This window comes from Phocoena sinus, chromosome 4, assembly GCF_008692025.1.
Source record: "Phocoena sinus isolate mPhoSin1 chromosome 4, mPhoSin1.pri, whole genome shotgun sequence".
Taxonomy (NCBI): domain Eukaryota; kingdom Metazoa; phylum Chordata; class Mammalia; order Artiodactyla; family Phocoenidae; genus Phocoena; species Phocoena sinus.
In genome coordinates, this window is record NC_045766.1 from 71,263,756 (window position 1) to 71,278,465 (window position 14,710).

Below are 14,710 nucleotides of genomic sequence, written 5' to 3' on the forward strand. Positions count from 1 at the left end.
GCAGGCCATCACGTCTGGAGGAGAGGAGTCCCCAGGCTCAGGAACTGAACCTGGTGCCCTCTGTGTGTCCAGTTGGCTACACCAACTTTGCTTCCCCCTTACCCAGAGCTCGTCCACCTCACCTCTAGTGGTGGGACAGTCTTGGGCAAGCAGATAAAGAGATGAAGACCTTGTCTGCACAGCAAGGTGTAAACGTTATATATACAAAAACAAGCAAGAAAAAGGTTGGTCTGTCTCGCAGGTGCTCCACTCTTAGACCCTGAAACACCTGGGCCTTCCCAGTGGATTTCCAGGATGACCACCAGGAACTACAGCAAATCACTGAGACGGAGGGTGAGCAAGGATCCAAGAAAACACAAACACGCCAAGAGGAGTAGAAGAGACAGAGGAATGGGCCCAGACGCCCCTCCAGGGCTAACTCCAAATGAACGATAAGGCGACTCCAAAGGAAAAGTGGGGGCAAAAAAAAAAAAGAAAAGGTGAGTGCTATCTTCCCGGGGTCTGCACGTGTCCGTGACCAGCTGACAAACGGTGCCGTCGGACGGGCCACAAGCCCTTGCTGAGATTCGTGACACAGCTGTGGGGTTCCGTGAGCATAAACCTATAATTTCTACAACGCAGTCCATCCAACTCCCACAGCCCCACGGCCGTCCCCACCACCCGCTGTCCCACCTCCCACTCCCAGGGCCGGTCTCTCAGCACTGAGCAGTTATTCTTAAATGCACCCAGTCGCCCCCTACCTTTTCCAGTACTCACTGAAGAATTTGTTTAGTGATCTCAAATAATCTGTACATAGTGGGTATAAACATTCCTTAATTCACCTCTTTTATAAATTATGAGGCTTGGATTGTTTAGATTTAATACTGCATTTTCCTGACAGTTGGAACCAGTTTTCTACAGAATAATGTTTTCCACCCCACAAGAAAAGAAAAGGTATGAAAGAGAAAGAAAGTAGGGAAGGGAGAAGAGATGGAAGGAGAGTAGTGACCCTGCAGTAAAAGGACTTTATTGTGAAATCTTAGGGTAAGTGTCCCAGCCCACCCACCCACCAAGGAGTTGGGCTGTCAGGTCTTCTTCACCAGATTCCTTGATTTGTTCTTTTTTGTGTGGTCATCTCCCATGACCTATGACCTCCCAAGGAACACTGCCATTGTACACAAGTGGCATCCAAAAGGGTGCGTTTAGCCAGCTTCCTGCTTCCACTGGGCAGGCGGGAAGGTGGCCTCAGCCAGGCCTCCCACACCCCCTCCTCGGTCCACACTTCCCCCCCCTCCCTTCCTGGCTCTCTGGGGTGAGGACACAGCAGGCGCCCAAGCAGGGGATCCGTGGCCCGCAGAGCACCCTGCCAAGCTCAGACTAGCCAGCCAGGACAGCGTCCATCGTTTTCTGAGGCTGCCTCCTCTCCTAGGTTTCCTGAAACCCCCTCGTCCCATGCCCCCCGAGATGTGGTACACACCTCTGGAGGGGTACAAAAGGGACTTCTAAAGAGGCAAAGAGACCAACCACTTTAATGCTCATAGACTTATTTTGATATGTAAAACACGAGAAAAATTAATTTAAAAAACACTTTAGGACTACGATTTCACAGATATTACCTAAGGAGAGGCTAAGGAAAAAAAAAGTGAGTCAGCTTAAAATACATATTAAGCAGGTAACGCTGCAGGCAGTTCCAGGATATTGGCAAAAACAGTGAAGGAAACAATCAATGGCCCGACTCTGGGGACACTGCTCATGTCCATGACTTCCTTTCGAGGGTGAGATGATGTGTTTAAAATGCTGAGCACAGCACGGGCAGCCAGGAGGCGCCCACAGGCTGAGTCCCTGCATTCCCCAAGGTCACACGTGCTGACGTCAGGACTGGATCTCCTGACGCCCCGTCTGCAGCCTGTCCACTAAGTCCCCTCCTTAACTTCAAGCTGAGACTGTCTCTCCCCCGGCTACATCCCACTTCCAGCACTGCTCTGAGCCCTGCCACACGAGGTACTGGCACTTGCTCATCGAGGGGCCACAAAGAAACAAAAGGAAACAAGGGTCAGGCAGCAATGTGGACAGCCAGGAGTCCATCCGACCCTCACCAATACCATGCCCTTCATGAAGAAGGTAGCCATGGCCCTCGGAGAGGCGGAGCCACCCGCCCCAGGCGACCTGGTGGACGGCAGAGGCCCAGATTTGAGGCCAGGCCTTTCTGATTCCAGAATGTGAACAACCTCCGTGGCCTGCCCTCACGCCACTCTTCTTATTTTATCCCCTCGCCGAGGGGCAGAGCCCGCTGAGTGTGGACACTACAACCCCAGCTCTGTCAAAGAGGTACACGTCGTTTACAGCCCTCTCGAGGCCACAAGCCCATGTCCGAACAAACTCTTCTCCTGGATGGGCCCAGCAGCCCCCCACCTCTCCCCAGACCCCCAGCGTCCACCCGCTCCCCTGGGCTAGGACACTGGCCTCCTAACGGTCTCCACTTCATTCTGTCCAAGGTGACCCTTCTCTGCTCAAAACCCAGAAGCGGCCCCTCCCATTACTCCAACAAAGCCAGAACCCTCACTGGGACCGGCCTGGACCTGCCCTCCTCCCGCTAAGCCTGCCCCCCGTCCTACCACGCCCTCCCGTGACTCCCACGGCTGCAGCCCACGGCCCCCCTGCTGCTCCTCAAACATGCCAGGCACCTGCCACCCATCCTGCCACCCGAACACTCTTCCTCAGTAGCTGCCTGGCCAGCACCCTCACTCCTCCAGGCCTCTGCTCCAATGCCACCTTCTCAGTGACGGAGCCCCTGCCTGTCCAACTAAAGATCGTGACAGCCCTGCACCCCTCATCCTGCTAACATCCTAACTCACCTCGGAGGACGCGGTACAGTTTACTCATCTGCTTCTCAAGGAACAACAAAAAGATGAAATGAACCCCAGCCCTTTGTGAGCCCTTACTACACCGTGTCCCAGGCAGCAAAGCAGACAGACATTATTGGCTCGTTTACTCCTCTTCCTGCCAGAAGGTAAGCTCCACAAGGGCAGGGGTTTCGACTCTTCCTCTGTTCACTGACACACCCAGTGTGTATCAGTGTCGTGGGACAGTGTGGCCACCTCTCAGGCACACAGTAAATTCTGGTTCCATGGACACGGCAGCAATGCCGCAGGGGCTCACACGGGCCTTAGGAAGAAAGCAGCCCTCCTCTGCCGCTGGCTTCCGTGAGGTCCCCGACCTGCTGACAGGTCCCCTCTGTCAGCATTAATCTGCTTTGGCCTTCAGCCCTGGGATCTGAGGCCCTTCCCCCAAGTTGTATGAGAGCACAGACCATTCTACTAAGGGGACAGCCAGGTCACTGGTGAGCGCCAGGCCCCTGCCGCCCTGCAAAGCAGCCGCCCAGCCTCCACCCCGACCTGCCAGCTGCCCACGGCTCAGGCCCAGCAGCTGTGGCTATAGGATGGTGGAGACCCCTCTGCTAGTTGCAAAAGCCAAAGTGGGTGAGCAACACAGGCAGAGCCAAGAGGCCATGTGTACAAGTCACTGACTCGACCCCTCATGTCTCAGAGAGGGAAAGTGAGGGCCAGTGAGGGAGGCAGGGCTCTCCCAGGTTACATGGCCAGTCACGGGCAGAGCCAGCCCCAAAGCCAGGCCCTGCGCCTCCCAGACAAAGGCACTCCACCTGCAGCTGGAGGCACCCTCCTCTACAGAGATTCGGGAAATGCCGGGGAAGACTGGGTCAGGTCTCCACACAGCCAGAGAGCTTGCAGTGGCGCTGAGGAACACTCGAGTCTGCCCTCAAAACTTCCCTCCTTCCCTATGCCCAAAGTTGTCCTCAAGCTTCCACCCCCTGTCACAAAGGCAGCCGGACTCACACCAGGAAAAGGGAGGCTACGCCAAGTGCTCGGCAGAACTCGGGGTGGGCAGGGAGACCGCTGCCCTGGAGAAGAGCTTGGCAGGATCTGGGAAAGATGCACCTGGACCAGGAAAAGCCCTTCCAGGTGTGGAGTCTGGAGAAACTCAAGCACATATGCGTATGCAGATGTGCACCCAGAGGTTCACTGCAGCAATGATTGTGAAGACAAAAAAGTAGGGGCAACCAGAGGGAAAACGGATAAACTGATGTCTCCCCATAATGAAATCCTATATGGCAGTTAAAACGGCCAAACAAGACCTGCCTGTATCAACATGAATACATCTCAAACCTATAATGTCGAGTGAAAAAAGAAATAGCAGGAGGATATAGAATGGGGGCATTTATATAACTGTTTAAGATATACAAAGCAATATATATATTTTTTACATATATGTGTATGTATGTGTGTGTGCATGAACACATATGTATGTGGTAAAAGTATAAAGACAAATTCCACAAAGCATACACCTCCTTGTGTGTGATAGTGAACACCGCTGAGGCAGCGGGGAGAAATAGGGGTGGGCTTTAGCTAGATCTATAGTATTTTATTTCTTTAAAAAAAGAATCTAAGCAAAGAGAGCAAACTGTTAGCCCCTATTTAACTTATATAGTAGGAAAATAGGTATCATATTTTTTCTCAACTTTTCTATATTTTGATACTTCATAATTTAATGTATAAGGATAAAATGTTAAAAAAATTTTTATTGAAGTATAGTTGACTTACAATATTGTGTTAGTTTCAGGTGGACAGCAAAGTGATTCAGTTATATATATGTTTTTTCGGATTATTTTCCATTGTAGGTTATTACAAGATAGTGAATATAGTTCCCTGTGTTATACAGTAAATCCTTGTTGCTTAAGAAACATTTTTTTAATAAAATACCACATAAGAGGAGAGAAAGCAAGGCTGTGCCATGTAAATTAGCTGGCAAACCCTTTATTATAGAAAAGCCGAGAGTGAGCTTGAGGGGCATCACTGCTGGGTCCTGACTTTCTAATATTAATTTGTAGACACAGGACCATTTAGGACTGTAAAGTGTTCCTTGTAAGGAGTCAAGAAAGTGTTCCTGGGAACAATTCAAAAGAAATAAAAAAACAAAAACAAACAAACAAACAAAAACATATACAGAGATGTTCTCTGTGGTGTTATTTATGGTGTGAAAAGTCAGGAACTTACAGAACTGCTTACAAAAGAAATAGGACAGTAACTTATACTATACCCATACAAACAAAAAGGGCAAGATGAGACAGAAAATGGGAAGATGTTTAGAGATGCACCACCACGTGTGGGTCCCATATTAAGTGTAATGAGCAGAAAACCCCTTCTCCGGCTACAAAAAAGGTACCCGGCCAGTGGACAAGGCTCAAAGGGAACCTGGATAAATGAAGACGGTACATCTGATCTACAGTTTTACACTCTTGGTAGAAGCCGGGCACAAAGGGGCTGCTGTCACTGCTCCCGCCTGCCCACCTTTCTCTAAGCCCTTCCTCCTCACCCCCCTCCCCAGGTCCAGGACTCTGATTCCTCAGAGCTGAAGACTCGTGGGGGGCAGCAAGAAACCCCTCACATTTTTTCCAGGCCCTAAAAGATCCCCCAAAGATTTCCAGAAATCCATTCCAGATGCTGCGCACGTCACAGTACAGGGCTCCAAGTCAACAGCTCCAGAGACAGCAAGGTCCTACCTCACCTCCCAGAGCCAGGGGCTTGAGACAGAGCTTCCCCCTGAGTAAAGAGAAATGCTTTCAGTCTGCATCTGCCCTCAAAGCGTTACGGCTCTGTGAGAGCCACACCCGTGACTAACTTCAGTTGCTCATGTTTCTGATCAAAGCGAAAGCTGCTCGGGGAGCCAGAAGAACGCAGCTGACCCCCTAACGCCCCACTTCCCCTGCAAACACTGCTCTCCACACTCACTGAGCTATTTAACAGGCCAGTCTCCACACTAGCCAGGTTGGGTCTTAGGCGGGAACACGTGGAAGAAGTGAGGCTCGCAGACAAGCTCACACCAGGGAGCCCCTTCCACTGGAGACTGCAGGTGACTGGTGCCCCTGAGGCTGGGCCGCATGTAGCTGGGCACCCCATGCCCCGTCCATCACCTGCTCCTGGCTGAGTGAGCCACAGCACAGCCAGACCCCGAGTGGGCGGGCGATCAGGGATCTGAGACTTTGGCCAAGACTCAGGCGTCAGCAGTGCCCAACCCCAGGGACCCAGGACCGAAGTCCCACCCTACACGGACCTCAAATCACCTTAAGGGCTTCCCTGGTGGCGCAGTGGTTGAGAGTCTGCCTGCCGATGCAGGGGACACGGGTTCGTGCCCCGGTCCGGGAAGATCCCACATGCCGCCGAGCGGCTGGGCCCGTGAGCCATGGCCGCTGAGCCTGCGCGTCCGGAGCCTGTGCTCCGCAACGGGAGAGGCCACAATAGCGAGAGGCCCGCGTACCGCAAAAAAAAAAAAAAAAAAAAAAAAAAAAAAATCACCTTGAAACAGACAGACAGCAGCCAAAATCACAAGCATCTCGCCCTGCCAACCGCAGGCGCGCAGGTCCATCTCCCTGCAGGGGTACTCCCATATCAAGGTCTCCTCCCCAGCAGCCGTTCTCCCAAGCAGAAAGCTTGCTCCTTCCCCACGGTGAGAGAGCTGGGGACCCCAGGCCTCAGTCACCCTCTCACTCTCACTCAGCACATACACCAACTGTAATAAGGTGTGCAGACCGGGCCGCCTCCGTGCCAAACTTGCTCTTTAATAAGACAAACGTGAGCATTCAAGCGGCCGGCTCGCACAGCCCAGGCCGGGGGGGGGGGGGGGCCACCTGCACCAGGATCTGACCTGGGACACAGGATGAGCAGGTGTACACCAGCAGGGCAGGGCCATGGGGTGGTATTCTCAGGGTGGACCCAGACAGGGTACTGCCGCTGGGAGGCAGAAAGCACACCTGGACGGCCTTCACTGAGGATGGGGCCACCGTGCCTCAGGTCCACAACAGACCCCTCGTATGTGCTGGGCACAAACAGGTCCTTTAGACACATTGCATCATTTCATTTCATCCCCATGCCAACATCTTGAGGTGGGTGATGGTATTGTGCCCCTTGTGCAGATGAGGAAGGAGATCAGAGAAGGCAAACAACTACCCACCGCCTCCCAGAGGGATGAGGTTGACCTGGAACCTGCCCAGGTCCATCTGTAGCCAACACCACGCTCATTCGAGAAGCTCCTGCCCACCCCTGCGCCAGGCCACACCGAGAGGGACAGAAAGCCAACACGGAGCCCGGCCCCAAGGCCTCCCCTCTGGCAGCTTTAACATCACTGCAGACAGCACAGGGGAGAAAAGAGGCATCAGAAGACAGGCTCAGGCAACAGTCTCCAGACAGAGTGGACTCTCCAGGTAGGGCGAGTGGGATGGTAAATCAGAAAAACGTACCAGAGAGCCTCCTGCGTCACGTGCATCACCTCACATAATGGGGAGCCCACTCCCCGGCACCCGGAGATCCTTGTGATACAGCAGGACTGGGTTTAATGGGGTGCAGACCAAGGCAGGAGACAGCAGCGGGGTCCTTATACCTCCACCCCACACGTACACACACAGGCTCAGCCTCCCTCCAGCCCCGCGTGCGCTGCGCCTTTCAGAAGGCTCTGGGGCCTGCACCTGAGGAGCCCAATCAACTGGATTCTGGAGCAGCTGCTCAGCGGGCAGGAAGCAAGCAAGGCCATTCGATGTACACAAAACACAGGAGACTGCAGGGCAGTCACAGGTGGGTGAGATCTGAAACATGTGTCAGGCTAGGGACAAAACCAGAAGACAAAGAAGCACACAGAGACCAGCACAGCCCAGAACTGGCTTCAGAACAAAGGAAACGGACAGCAGACAGGGAGGCGGTGTGGGAAGGAGACCTGGTCCCAGGCCCCTGTCCGCGGACTAGCTGTGTAGCCTTGAGCGAGTCATTTGGCGGCTCTGGGCCCGTTTCCTCACGGGTAACATGAGGGGACAGGACTACATGGCCTTTCCAGTTTCCCCTGCCCTGACCTCTTGTACCTGCTGCCATATGAGGGAAGTGGGGCTCCAAACACCACGGTCCTCTAAGATCCCACATCCTCGACAGAGGCTCCCAGCTGGTTCTCAGGGCAGAACTTGGAGAAGAAATGAGAGAGCCACTCTGGGCAGGCTGAAGTTGCCCTGCTCTTCTCACACCACCCGGTGACAAGGGAAAGAGGACATGTGTGTGAGGCCCCAGGGAGCAGCAGGCACCAGGGAACTGTGGGAGCCCTCCTGGGGGAACCCCGGCTCTCCCAGAGCACCCCCTGCTTGGAGGGCCTGGAACGAACCACCGAAACAAACAGACATCACAGGCGTTAGGGCACAGAGCTTACGAGTCCGAAAGATCGGCTCCCATCCAGTCTCCACCACTTCAGAGCCCAAACTCTGAACCTGCTTCGGGCTCAGGATCCACATCCGGGAAACCTCTTCCTAGGGGAGAATCCCTCCCTCCTCACAGGACTGATCACTCTAAGGTTAATAAGAGAACGAAGGTGGAATCCAGCAGGGGGCCCACCACTTAAATGGCGGCAGCTGTGCGATAAAAACACTGATGCTGCGAGACACCTGAGAGAGTCTGGGCGCTTCCACACCCAGCCCCCTAACCCTGAGGTGCAGCCTGGCTTGGGGCAGAGGCCCGGAAATGAACCAGTATCTCCCAGAGGGACAAAGCAGAGTCGGCAAGCAAGACTTGGGAGGCTATCCCAGAAAGAGATAAACAATGGCTTCAAGACCCCCCAGTCTCCTACCCTCCCACTCAGGAAAAGTCTGGAAAGGACACGTGTTTTACAGCTTGCCAAGTCCAGTTTCAACATGCCAGTAAGAGAGCTACGGAATATCACTCAGGCTAGAATGTCCCTGCCCATCTTACAGATGAGAAACTGAGGTTCAGAGACACTGAAAGCCTTGCCAGTGGAAGCCAAGGTCAGGGAGAGCCCTAGAACCCAGGATCATGATACCTGGGCAGGACTCTGAGAGTGAGCCGATGGGCAGGGGCTGGGCTGCTTACGGGAGAGGCTGAAAAGCAGCCCCAGGCACTGCTCACCAGCTGGAGGCTTTGGGCAGATCAGTGGCCATTGCAGCCCCATCCTCCCTATTTGCATAAGGTGAGAGAGAAAAGCCAAGCCCCTCCTACCTCCTCCAGACCCCCATCAGTATCTCTGCATAGTAATACACAGGGTGGGGGGGGGGGGTAGTTTTGAAACCCAGGAAGAAGTCTCCAAACGCACACCTGGATCTTCCAGGCTGGTTTCAGACTGGACAACTCCCTGTCTGGAGGACCTGCGTTAAAAGGTGCAAGGAAGACTTTATTTAAATCAAGAGGCCTCTCTAGAGGGCAAGGACTCCCAATGTTGCCATCCACACCCTAAGGTGTGAGAGCACGCTCACAGAACGTCTGATGGAGCCGGGTGCCGAGCAGCCCACCTGCGCCAGTTCCACAAGCTCGTGCTGGGTCTGACTCTACGCCAGGCCCTGTAGTACACCATATCCTGAGACACAGAAGGAAACAAGACAGCCCTGCCCCCAGGAGCTTGCACAGGGGCCAACTTTAGCACAGCAGGACTCAGAAGAGAAGGGCTAATGCAGGGTGAGGTGGTCAAGGACGGCCTCCTCACGTAGCTGGCACCCACCGGAGCCTAATCTTGAAGGACGAAAAGAATTAACTGGATAAAGGTGGGCTGGGTGTTCAGGAGAGGAAGCACCTGAGCTAAGTCCCAGAGGCATGGAGAGGCTCCCACAATTACGGGCAGCTCGGTAAGCAGAGACACACGACAGCCAGCCACTCCCCGAGATGGCCAGCCTCACAGGCGCTGCAGCTCCCTCCGCCTGTTCTGGGGCCCTGACGGCCCACCAGCCAGATGGCCCCTCAGTCCCGTGCTCTCCTCCCCCATCTTCTGGTCATGACTCTCCTCCCAGGTACAGGAGACAAAGCCGGCCTATTGCCCAAGCTGCCTCCATTCCCTCCTCTGCAAGATTGGGAGAGTCCCACCCCAACTTACAATGGATGCACATCCCCAAAGCTCCCTGACTCCTACAGCCCCTCCTCCACACTCACAAAGCCAGCCCCAGTCCACCTGGAATCCCCCGCCTGGTGTCTTCCTGCCCCCCAGACACTGGCGGCCAGGGGCGCCCGGAACAAAGCTTGCACTCTACCTGATCCTGTACGGGTTATCAAACAATATCAACTAATCCACCTGTCCACCTGCCAGAGCTGGTGAAGCCCCTCCAGAATCCTACAGTGACCAGGACTCAAGGAGCCCATGTGATCTGGTAAGAACTGGGCCCCTTCAGAGCAGTTGGTGGGGTATGAGCCACAGAGGGTGAGGCCCAAGACCCCACTCAGAGGGATGGGTGGGAGAGGGAAAGGAGCAAGCTCTGGGGGATGTGGGTCTCCCCTGTAGCCTGGCTTTTTAAAATCGCTTACAGGTTATACTTCGCTGAATTCCCAAAAAGATTATGAACAACTGCTGTGTGCAATGAGACCGAGAAAACAAACACCATTAAGAAGAGGTAAGCAAAACAAGAAACATTCTCACTTTACTAGCAACAAGTTTGAACTGGAACCTTCTAGAAACTTCTGGAATTGGAACTTCTAGAAAGGAACATTCACAAAGAAGATGCAGCAAAGCACAGTCCAGCTTCCCCATCCTGATAAGAAACAGTGGCACCTGCTCCGGACCACAGGCCAAAGCAAGTTAGCATTTGCTGAGCCTCTGCCCAGAGTAAGGCGCATGTTAGGCACGGTGGGCAAGGGAGAGCTGGTGATCAGGCCCTCTTCCTTCTAGCAGAAGAGAGAAAGCATGGACACATCTGAGCACCAAATGAGGCCACAGCCTGGGGTGCTTTCAGAGAGAGGCAAACAGTGCACTGTTAAGGGAAACAGGGGACGGAGGGAGGGTCAGAGAAGGAGAGAACACTGTAGTTTGGGGAACTGAGGAAGACTTGAAAGAACATGAGAACACCCTGTGCTATGGTCTGATTGTTTATGTCCCCCCCAAAATTCATATGTTGACATACGAACCCCCCAATGGGATGGTACGAGGAGGTGAGGTCTTTGGGACGTGCTTAGGTCATGAGGGTGGAGCCCTCATGAGTGGGATTCGTGCTCTTATAAATGAGGCTCCAGACAGCATCCTAGCCCCTTCCACCACATGAGGACACAGTGAGAAGTCGGCAGTCTGCAAACAGGAAGAGGGCCTTTGGCAGAGCCCAACCATGCTGGCATCCAATCTTGGGCTTCCAGCCTTCAGCACTTGTGAGAAATAAATTTCTATTGTTTATAAGCCACCCAGTCTGTGGTATTTTGTCATAACAACCTGAACAGACTAAGACACCCTGAAATAAACCTGGGCATAACAGTGATTTTTGAGCTCAATTCACGGTTCTCCAGTTGAATTAAAGGTGTCGTGCCTTCCGAAATGATGAGAAAAGGGTCCTCCCCCCAACACCTACTCAGGTACCATTTGTAGCAGTCACCACTAATTAGCCACCTGCCATGTTCCAGGGCCCCGGTGGTGCCTCACTTTTGCCTTACAGCCACTCTGGTAAGGTCCTGTGTGAAGGGTCAGAGGCTCAGAGGGCTTACATCCAGGGTTCCCCTGTTCCCAAATGCCACAGACTGCATTTGGGCCCAGGTCTCAGGCTCCAAGCCACACGCTCCTGCCCTGGGGCCTCTCCGTGGCAGGAACAGGACAGACTCCTCTGGTGCGGGAAGGGTGGTGAACCCCATCGAGGAGAGAAGAGGAGGCCGAGGGAGAACAGTGTGCGCCCACCAGGGACCAGTGCAGGGCAACAGAGGCCAGCCTCTCGGACACACTGTCCCACCAGCAGGCGGATCACTTAATCACGGCTGCTTAACAGTAATTACCCCAATAAAGAAAACAAATGGCTTTAATTTAAAAGACATTACATTAACAGCAGGCTTTGTGCCAGCCAACGGGGCCTGACTCAGCTGCTCAGAACAGGCACCTGAAACGGGAATGGGAGCACACAGAGCTGCCTCTTGGGGCCAGGCCTGACCATCCTGACCAGCCATCCTGACTGCCCTGAGCAACCCACAGGCCAGTGTGAGTGGCCCCGAGGCCAAAGGCAAGAGGCCTGGACCAGGAAGGGTGTGAGGAGGGGAAGCAGGGAGTTCTCCTGCCCTGCCAGGTACCCCGAGAGCCTGCCTGCTGCCGCGGGGATGGGCGGCTTCCCTTCCGCCCCTCCAGTCACAGCTGGGCTCCTCCTCTCCAATGGCGGTCTCACTCAGCCAAAGACAGACTGGGGAAGCTGCCACTCACCATGGGGACATGGCTGGAGGTGGGGATCCGAGCCCATCTGACTGCTGAGGACGCGGAGGCTCCAGGCAGTTAGGCAACAAGGGGCCTTCCAGGCCCAGCACCCAGGTCACAGCACCCTCCCCACCATGCTGTCCTCTTGCCCAAGTCCCCACCAAGAGCCAGGATACCCGGGGCCGCTGACAGAACGCAAACCCTGCGACTCTGGCAAACTCACCGTAGGTGAGGGGCTCCACCTTCAAGCTGCTCCAAGAGGCACAGTTCCCCTTGTTAAGCGGAAGCGTGCCTCCCTTTACCAGAGGGCCCGTGCTAGGTGTGATGGGGACCCCACAGGAAAGGATGTGCCCTGGGGAGCTGCGACGCCCGTGGGCAGCGCCCAGCTGGGGTCATAGGGCAGGGAAACAAGGAGGGGCAAGGAGGATCGGGATGCGCAGAGACCCACCCCGCACCCCATCCACGCTCTTCTCTCCGACTGTGCTGCAGAGAAGCACTGAAGCCTTCTCCATCCAGGATCCAACCATCCCAGCTTGTTTTCCATCCACCTTTTTCTAAGGGCCTCATCAAAACAGGTTTACACGCCCCCACCCCCCACCCCCCGTTCAGGAAGGAAATGACCGCCCATAATCGCCAGGCAGATTCCCTTTCATTTCAGTCTTCCTTTCTAAAACCCGGGGCGGGGAGGTGGTCAGTGAGAAAGGGGAACGCTCGTGGAGAATGAACAAAAACAGCTCTGCTTGCGCCTCAGGCTTCCGTGGAGGGAGAGGCAGAGGGGGGCTCCAGCCAAGCAAACGCGGTGCAGCGGCGCCCTCCACTGGCCGCGCGGAGCGCCGCACACGACTCGATGCGCAGGGGACGTGACCCCGCCTGGGAGCAGCAGGGCAAGCTCTCCCCCTACTGGGTGTCAGCGAGGATGCGGTGACCACCAAGGAGGGGAGGCCCAGTGTGGGCTGCACTTCTGCAGCTCCTCCTCCATCGGCCTGGGAGCACCGCGCGCGGATTCTAGCCCTGGAGCTCCCTCCAGCGCTCAGCCCCAAGCAGAGGACAAACCACGTGGTTTCCCTCGGAGGAATACAGCTCCCCCAATACTAACTCTCCGGTCGTCTCAGGCACTGGACAGCTGGAAAGCTGGCCCCAGGGAACAGCAGAGGTTTGGCCCGCTAGAGGTCAGGGCGGTGTCGCCCCTCCCCTTCCCAAGCCAGAGGGATCCTTGGAGACACAGGAAGAGGCTCCGCTGGGATGGGTGAAAGCGACCCTGCATCCTGTCCGCTCTGCTGTGGGGTTTAGGGTGAGCTGGCTCTCACCCACCCTCCCTGAAGGGCCAGAGGCTGCTGAAAACACTGACAAACAGAAGAGGGAAGGGCTTGGGCTGCGTCTAACCCCAGCGCTGTGCGCACTGCATAAATCACTGCCTTGCCGCCCAGGATCTATCAGCTCGCTGGGAGGACGCTGCACCCAGAGGTTCAGAGTTTCCTTCCCACTCCAATGCTTGGTGATTCTGCAAGGCTCTGGCAGCAAGCACAGTCTTTATTCAGAGTGAATGTTTATTGGGGGCATCCGGGCAGGAGGATGATACAGATTGCACACCTCAATGGCTCCCTGTCTTGTCCTGCCCCCCTACTCCCCAAAGCATGTGATACAGTCCAGCCCCAAGGCTTAGTGCGGGAGCTCAAGTATGTCACCGGATCTCTCAGCCTTGAAGGCTCCTTCACGGCTCGCAGTGATGCTCAAGTGAGACATTTCTGCAAGCACTTTCATAAGCTCTAAGTGCTGAACAAATATTGTTACTATTCTCCTAATCCAGTCTTCATACTAATAACACCTCCTCATTGATTTTAGGCATATCATTACTGTACACATCAGAAATCTCCAAACTGTGCTCTTCAGAAACAAGTGTTTCCAGAGATGTTACAACATCTTTCAGGATGGGGAGGGGAGTCAAGATACCTGGTTTTTCTTGTAAAATGTATTTTGGTAAATATGTAAGAAATATACCAAATACATTTAGTTGGCTGTCCTTATCAGTACCTAATCATCTCACCTTTAGTCATTAGGGAAATGCAAATCAAAACCACAACGAGGACTTCCCTGGTGGCGCAGTGGTTAAGAATCCGCCTGCCAATGCAGGGGACATGGGTTCGATCCCTGGTCCAGGAAGATCTCACATGCCGCAGAGCAACTAAGCACATGCGCCACAACTACTGAGCCTGAGCTCTAGAGCCCGCGTGCCACAACTACTGAGCCCACATGCCACAACTGCTGAAGCCCGCGTGCCTAGAGCCCGTGCTCCACAACAAGAGAAGCCACCACAATGAGAAGCCCGCGCACCGCAACTAGAGAAAGTGCAGGTGCAGCAACAAAGATCCTACCCAGCCAAAAATAAAATAAATTTATATTTAAAAAACACAATAGATGCTATGTCACACCCACTAGCATGGCTAGAATCAAGACAGACAACAAGTGCTGGCAAAGATGTGGAGAAATCAGAACCCTCACACATTGCTGATGAGAATGTAAAATAATAATACAG

The 14,710-nt window shown here is 54.3% G+C and overlaps 1 protein-coding gene across 1 annotated transcript in view; it reads right to left on the reverse strand.

The window, feature by feature from the left end:
- XXYLT1 (xyloside xylosyltransferase 1) overlaps window positions 1–14,710 on the reverse strand; it is a 193,297-nt gene that overhangs the window by 167,736 nt on the left and 10,851 nt on the right. The window lies entirely within an intron of this gene.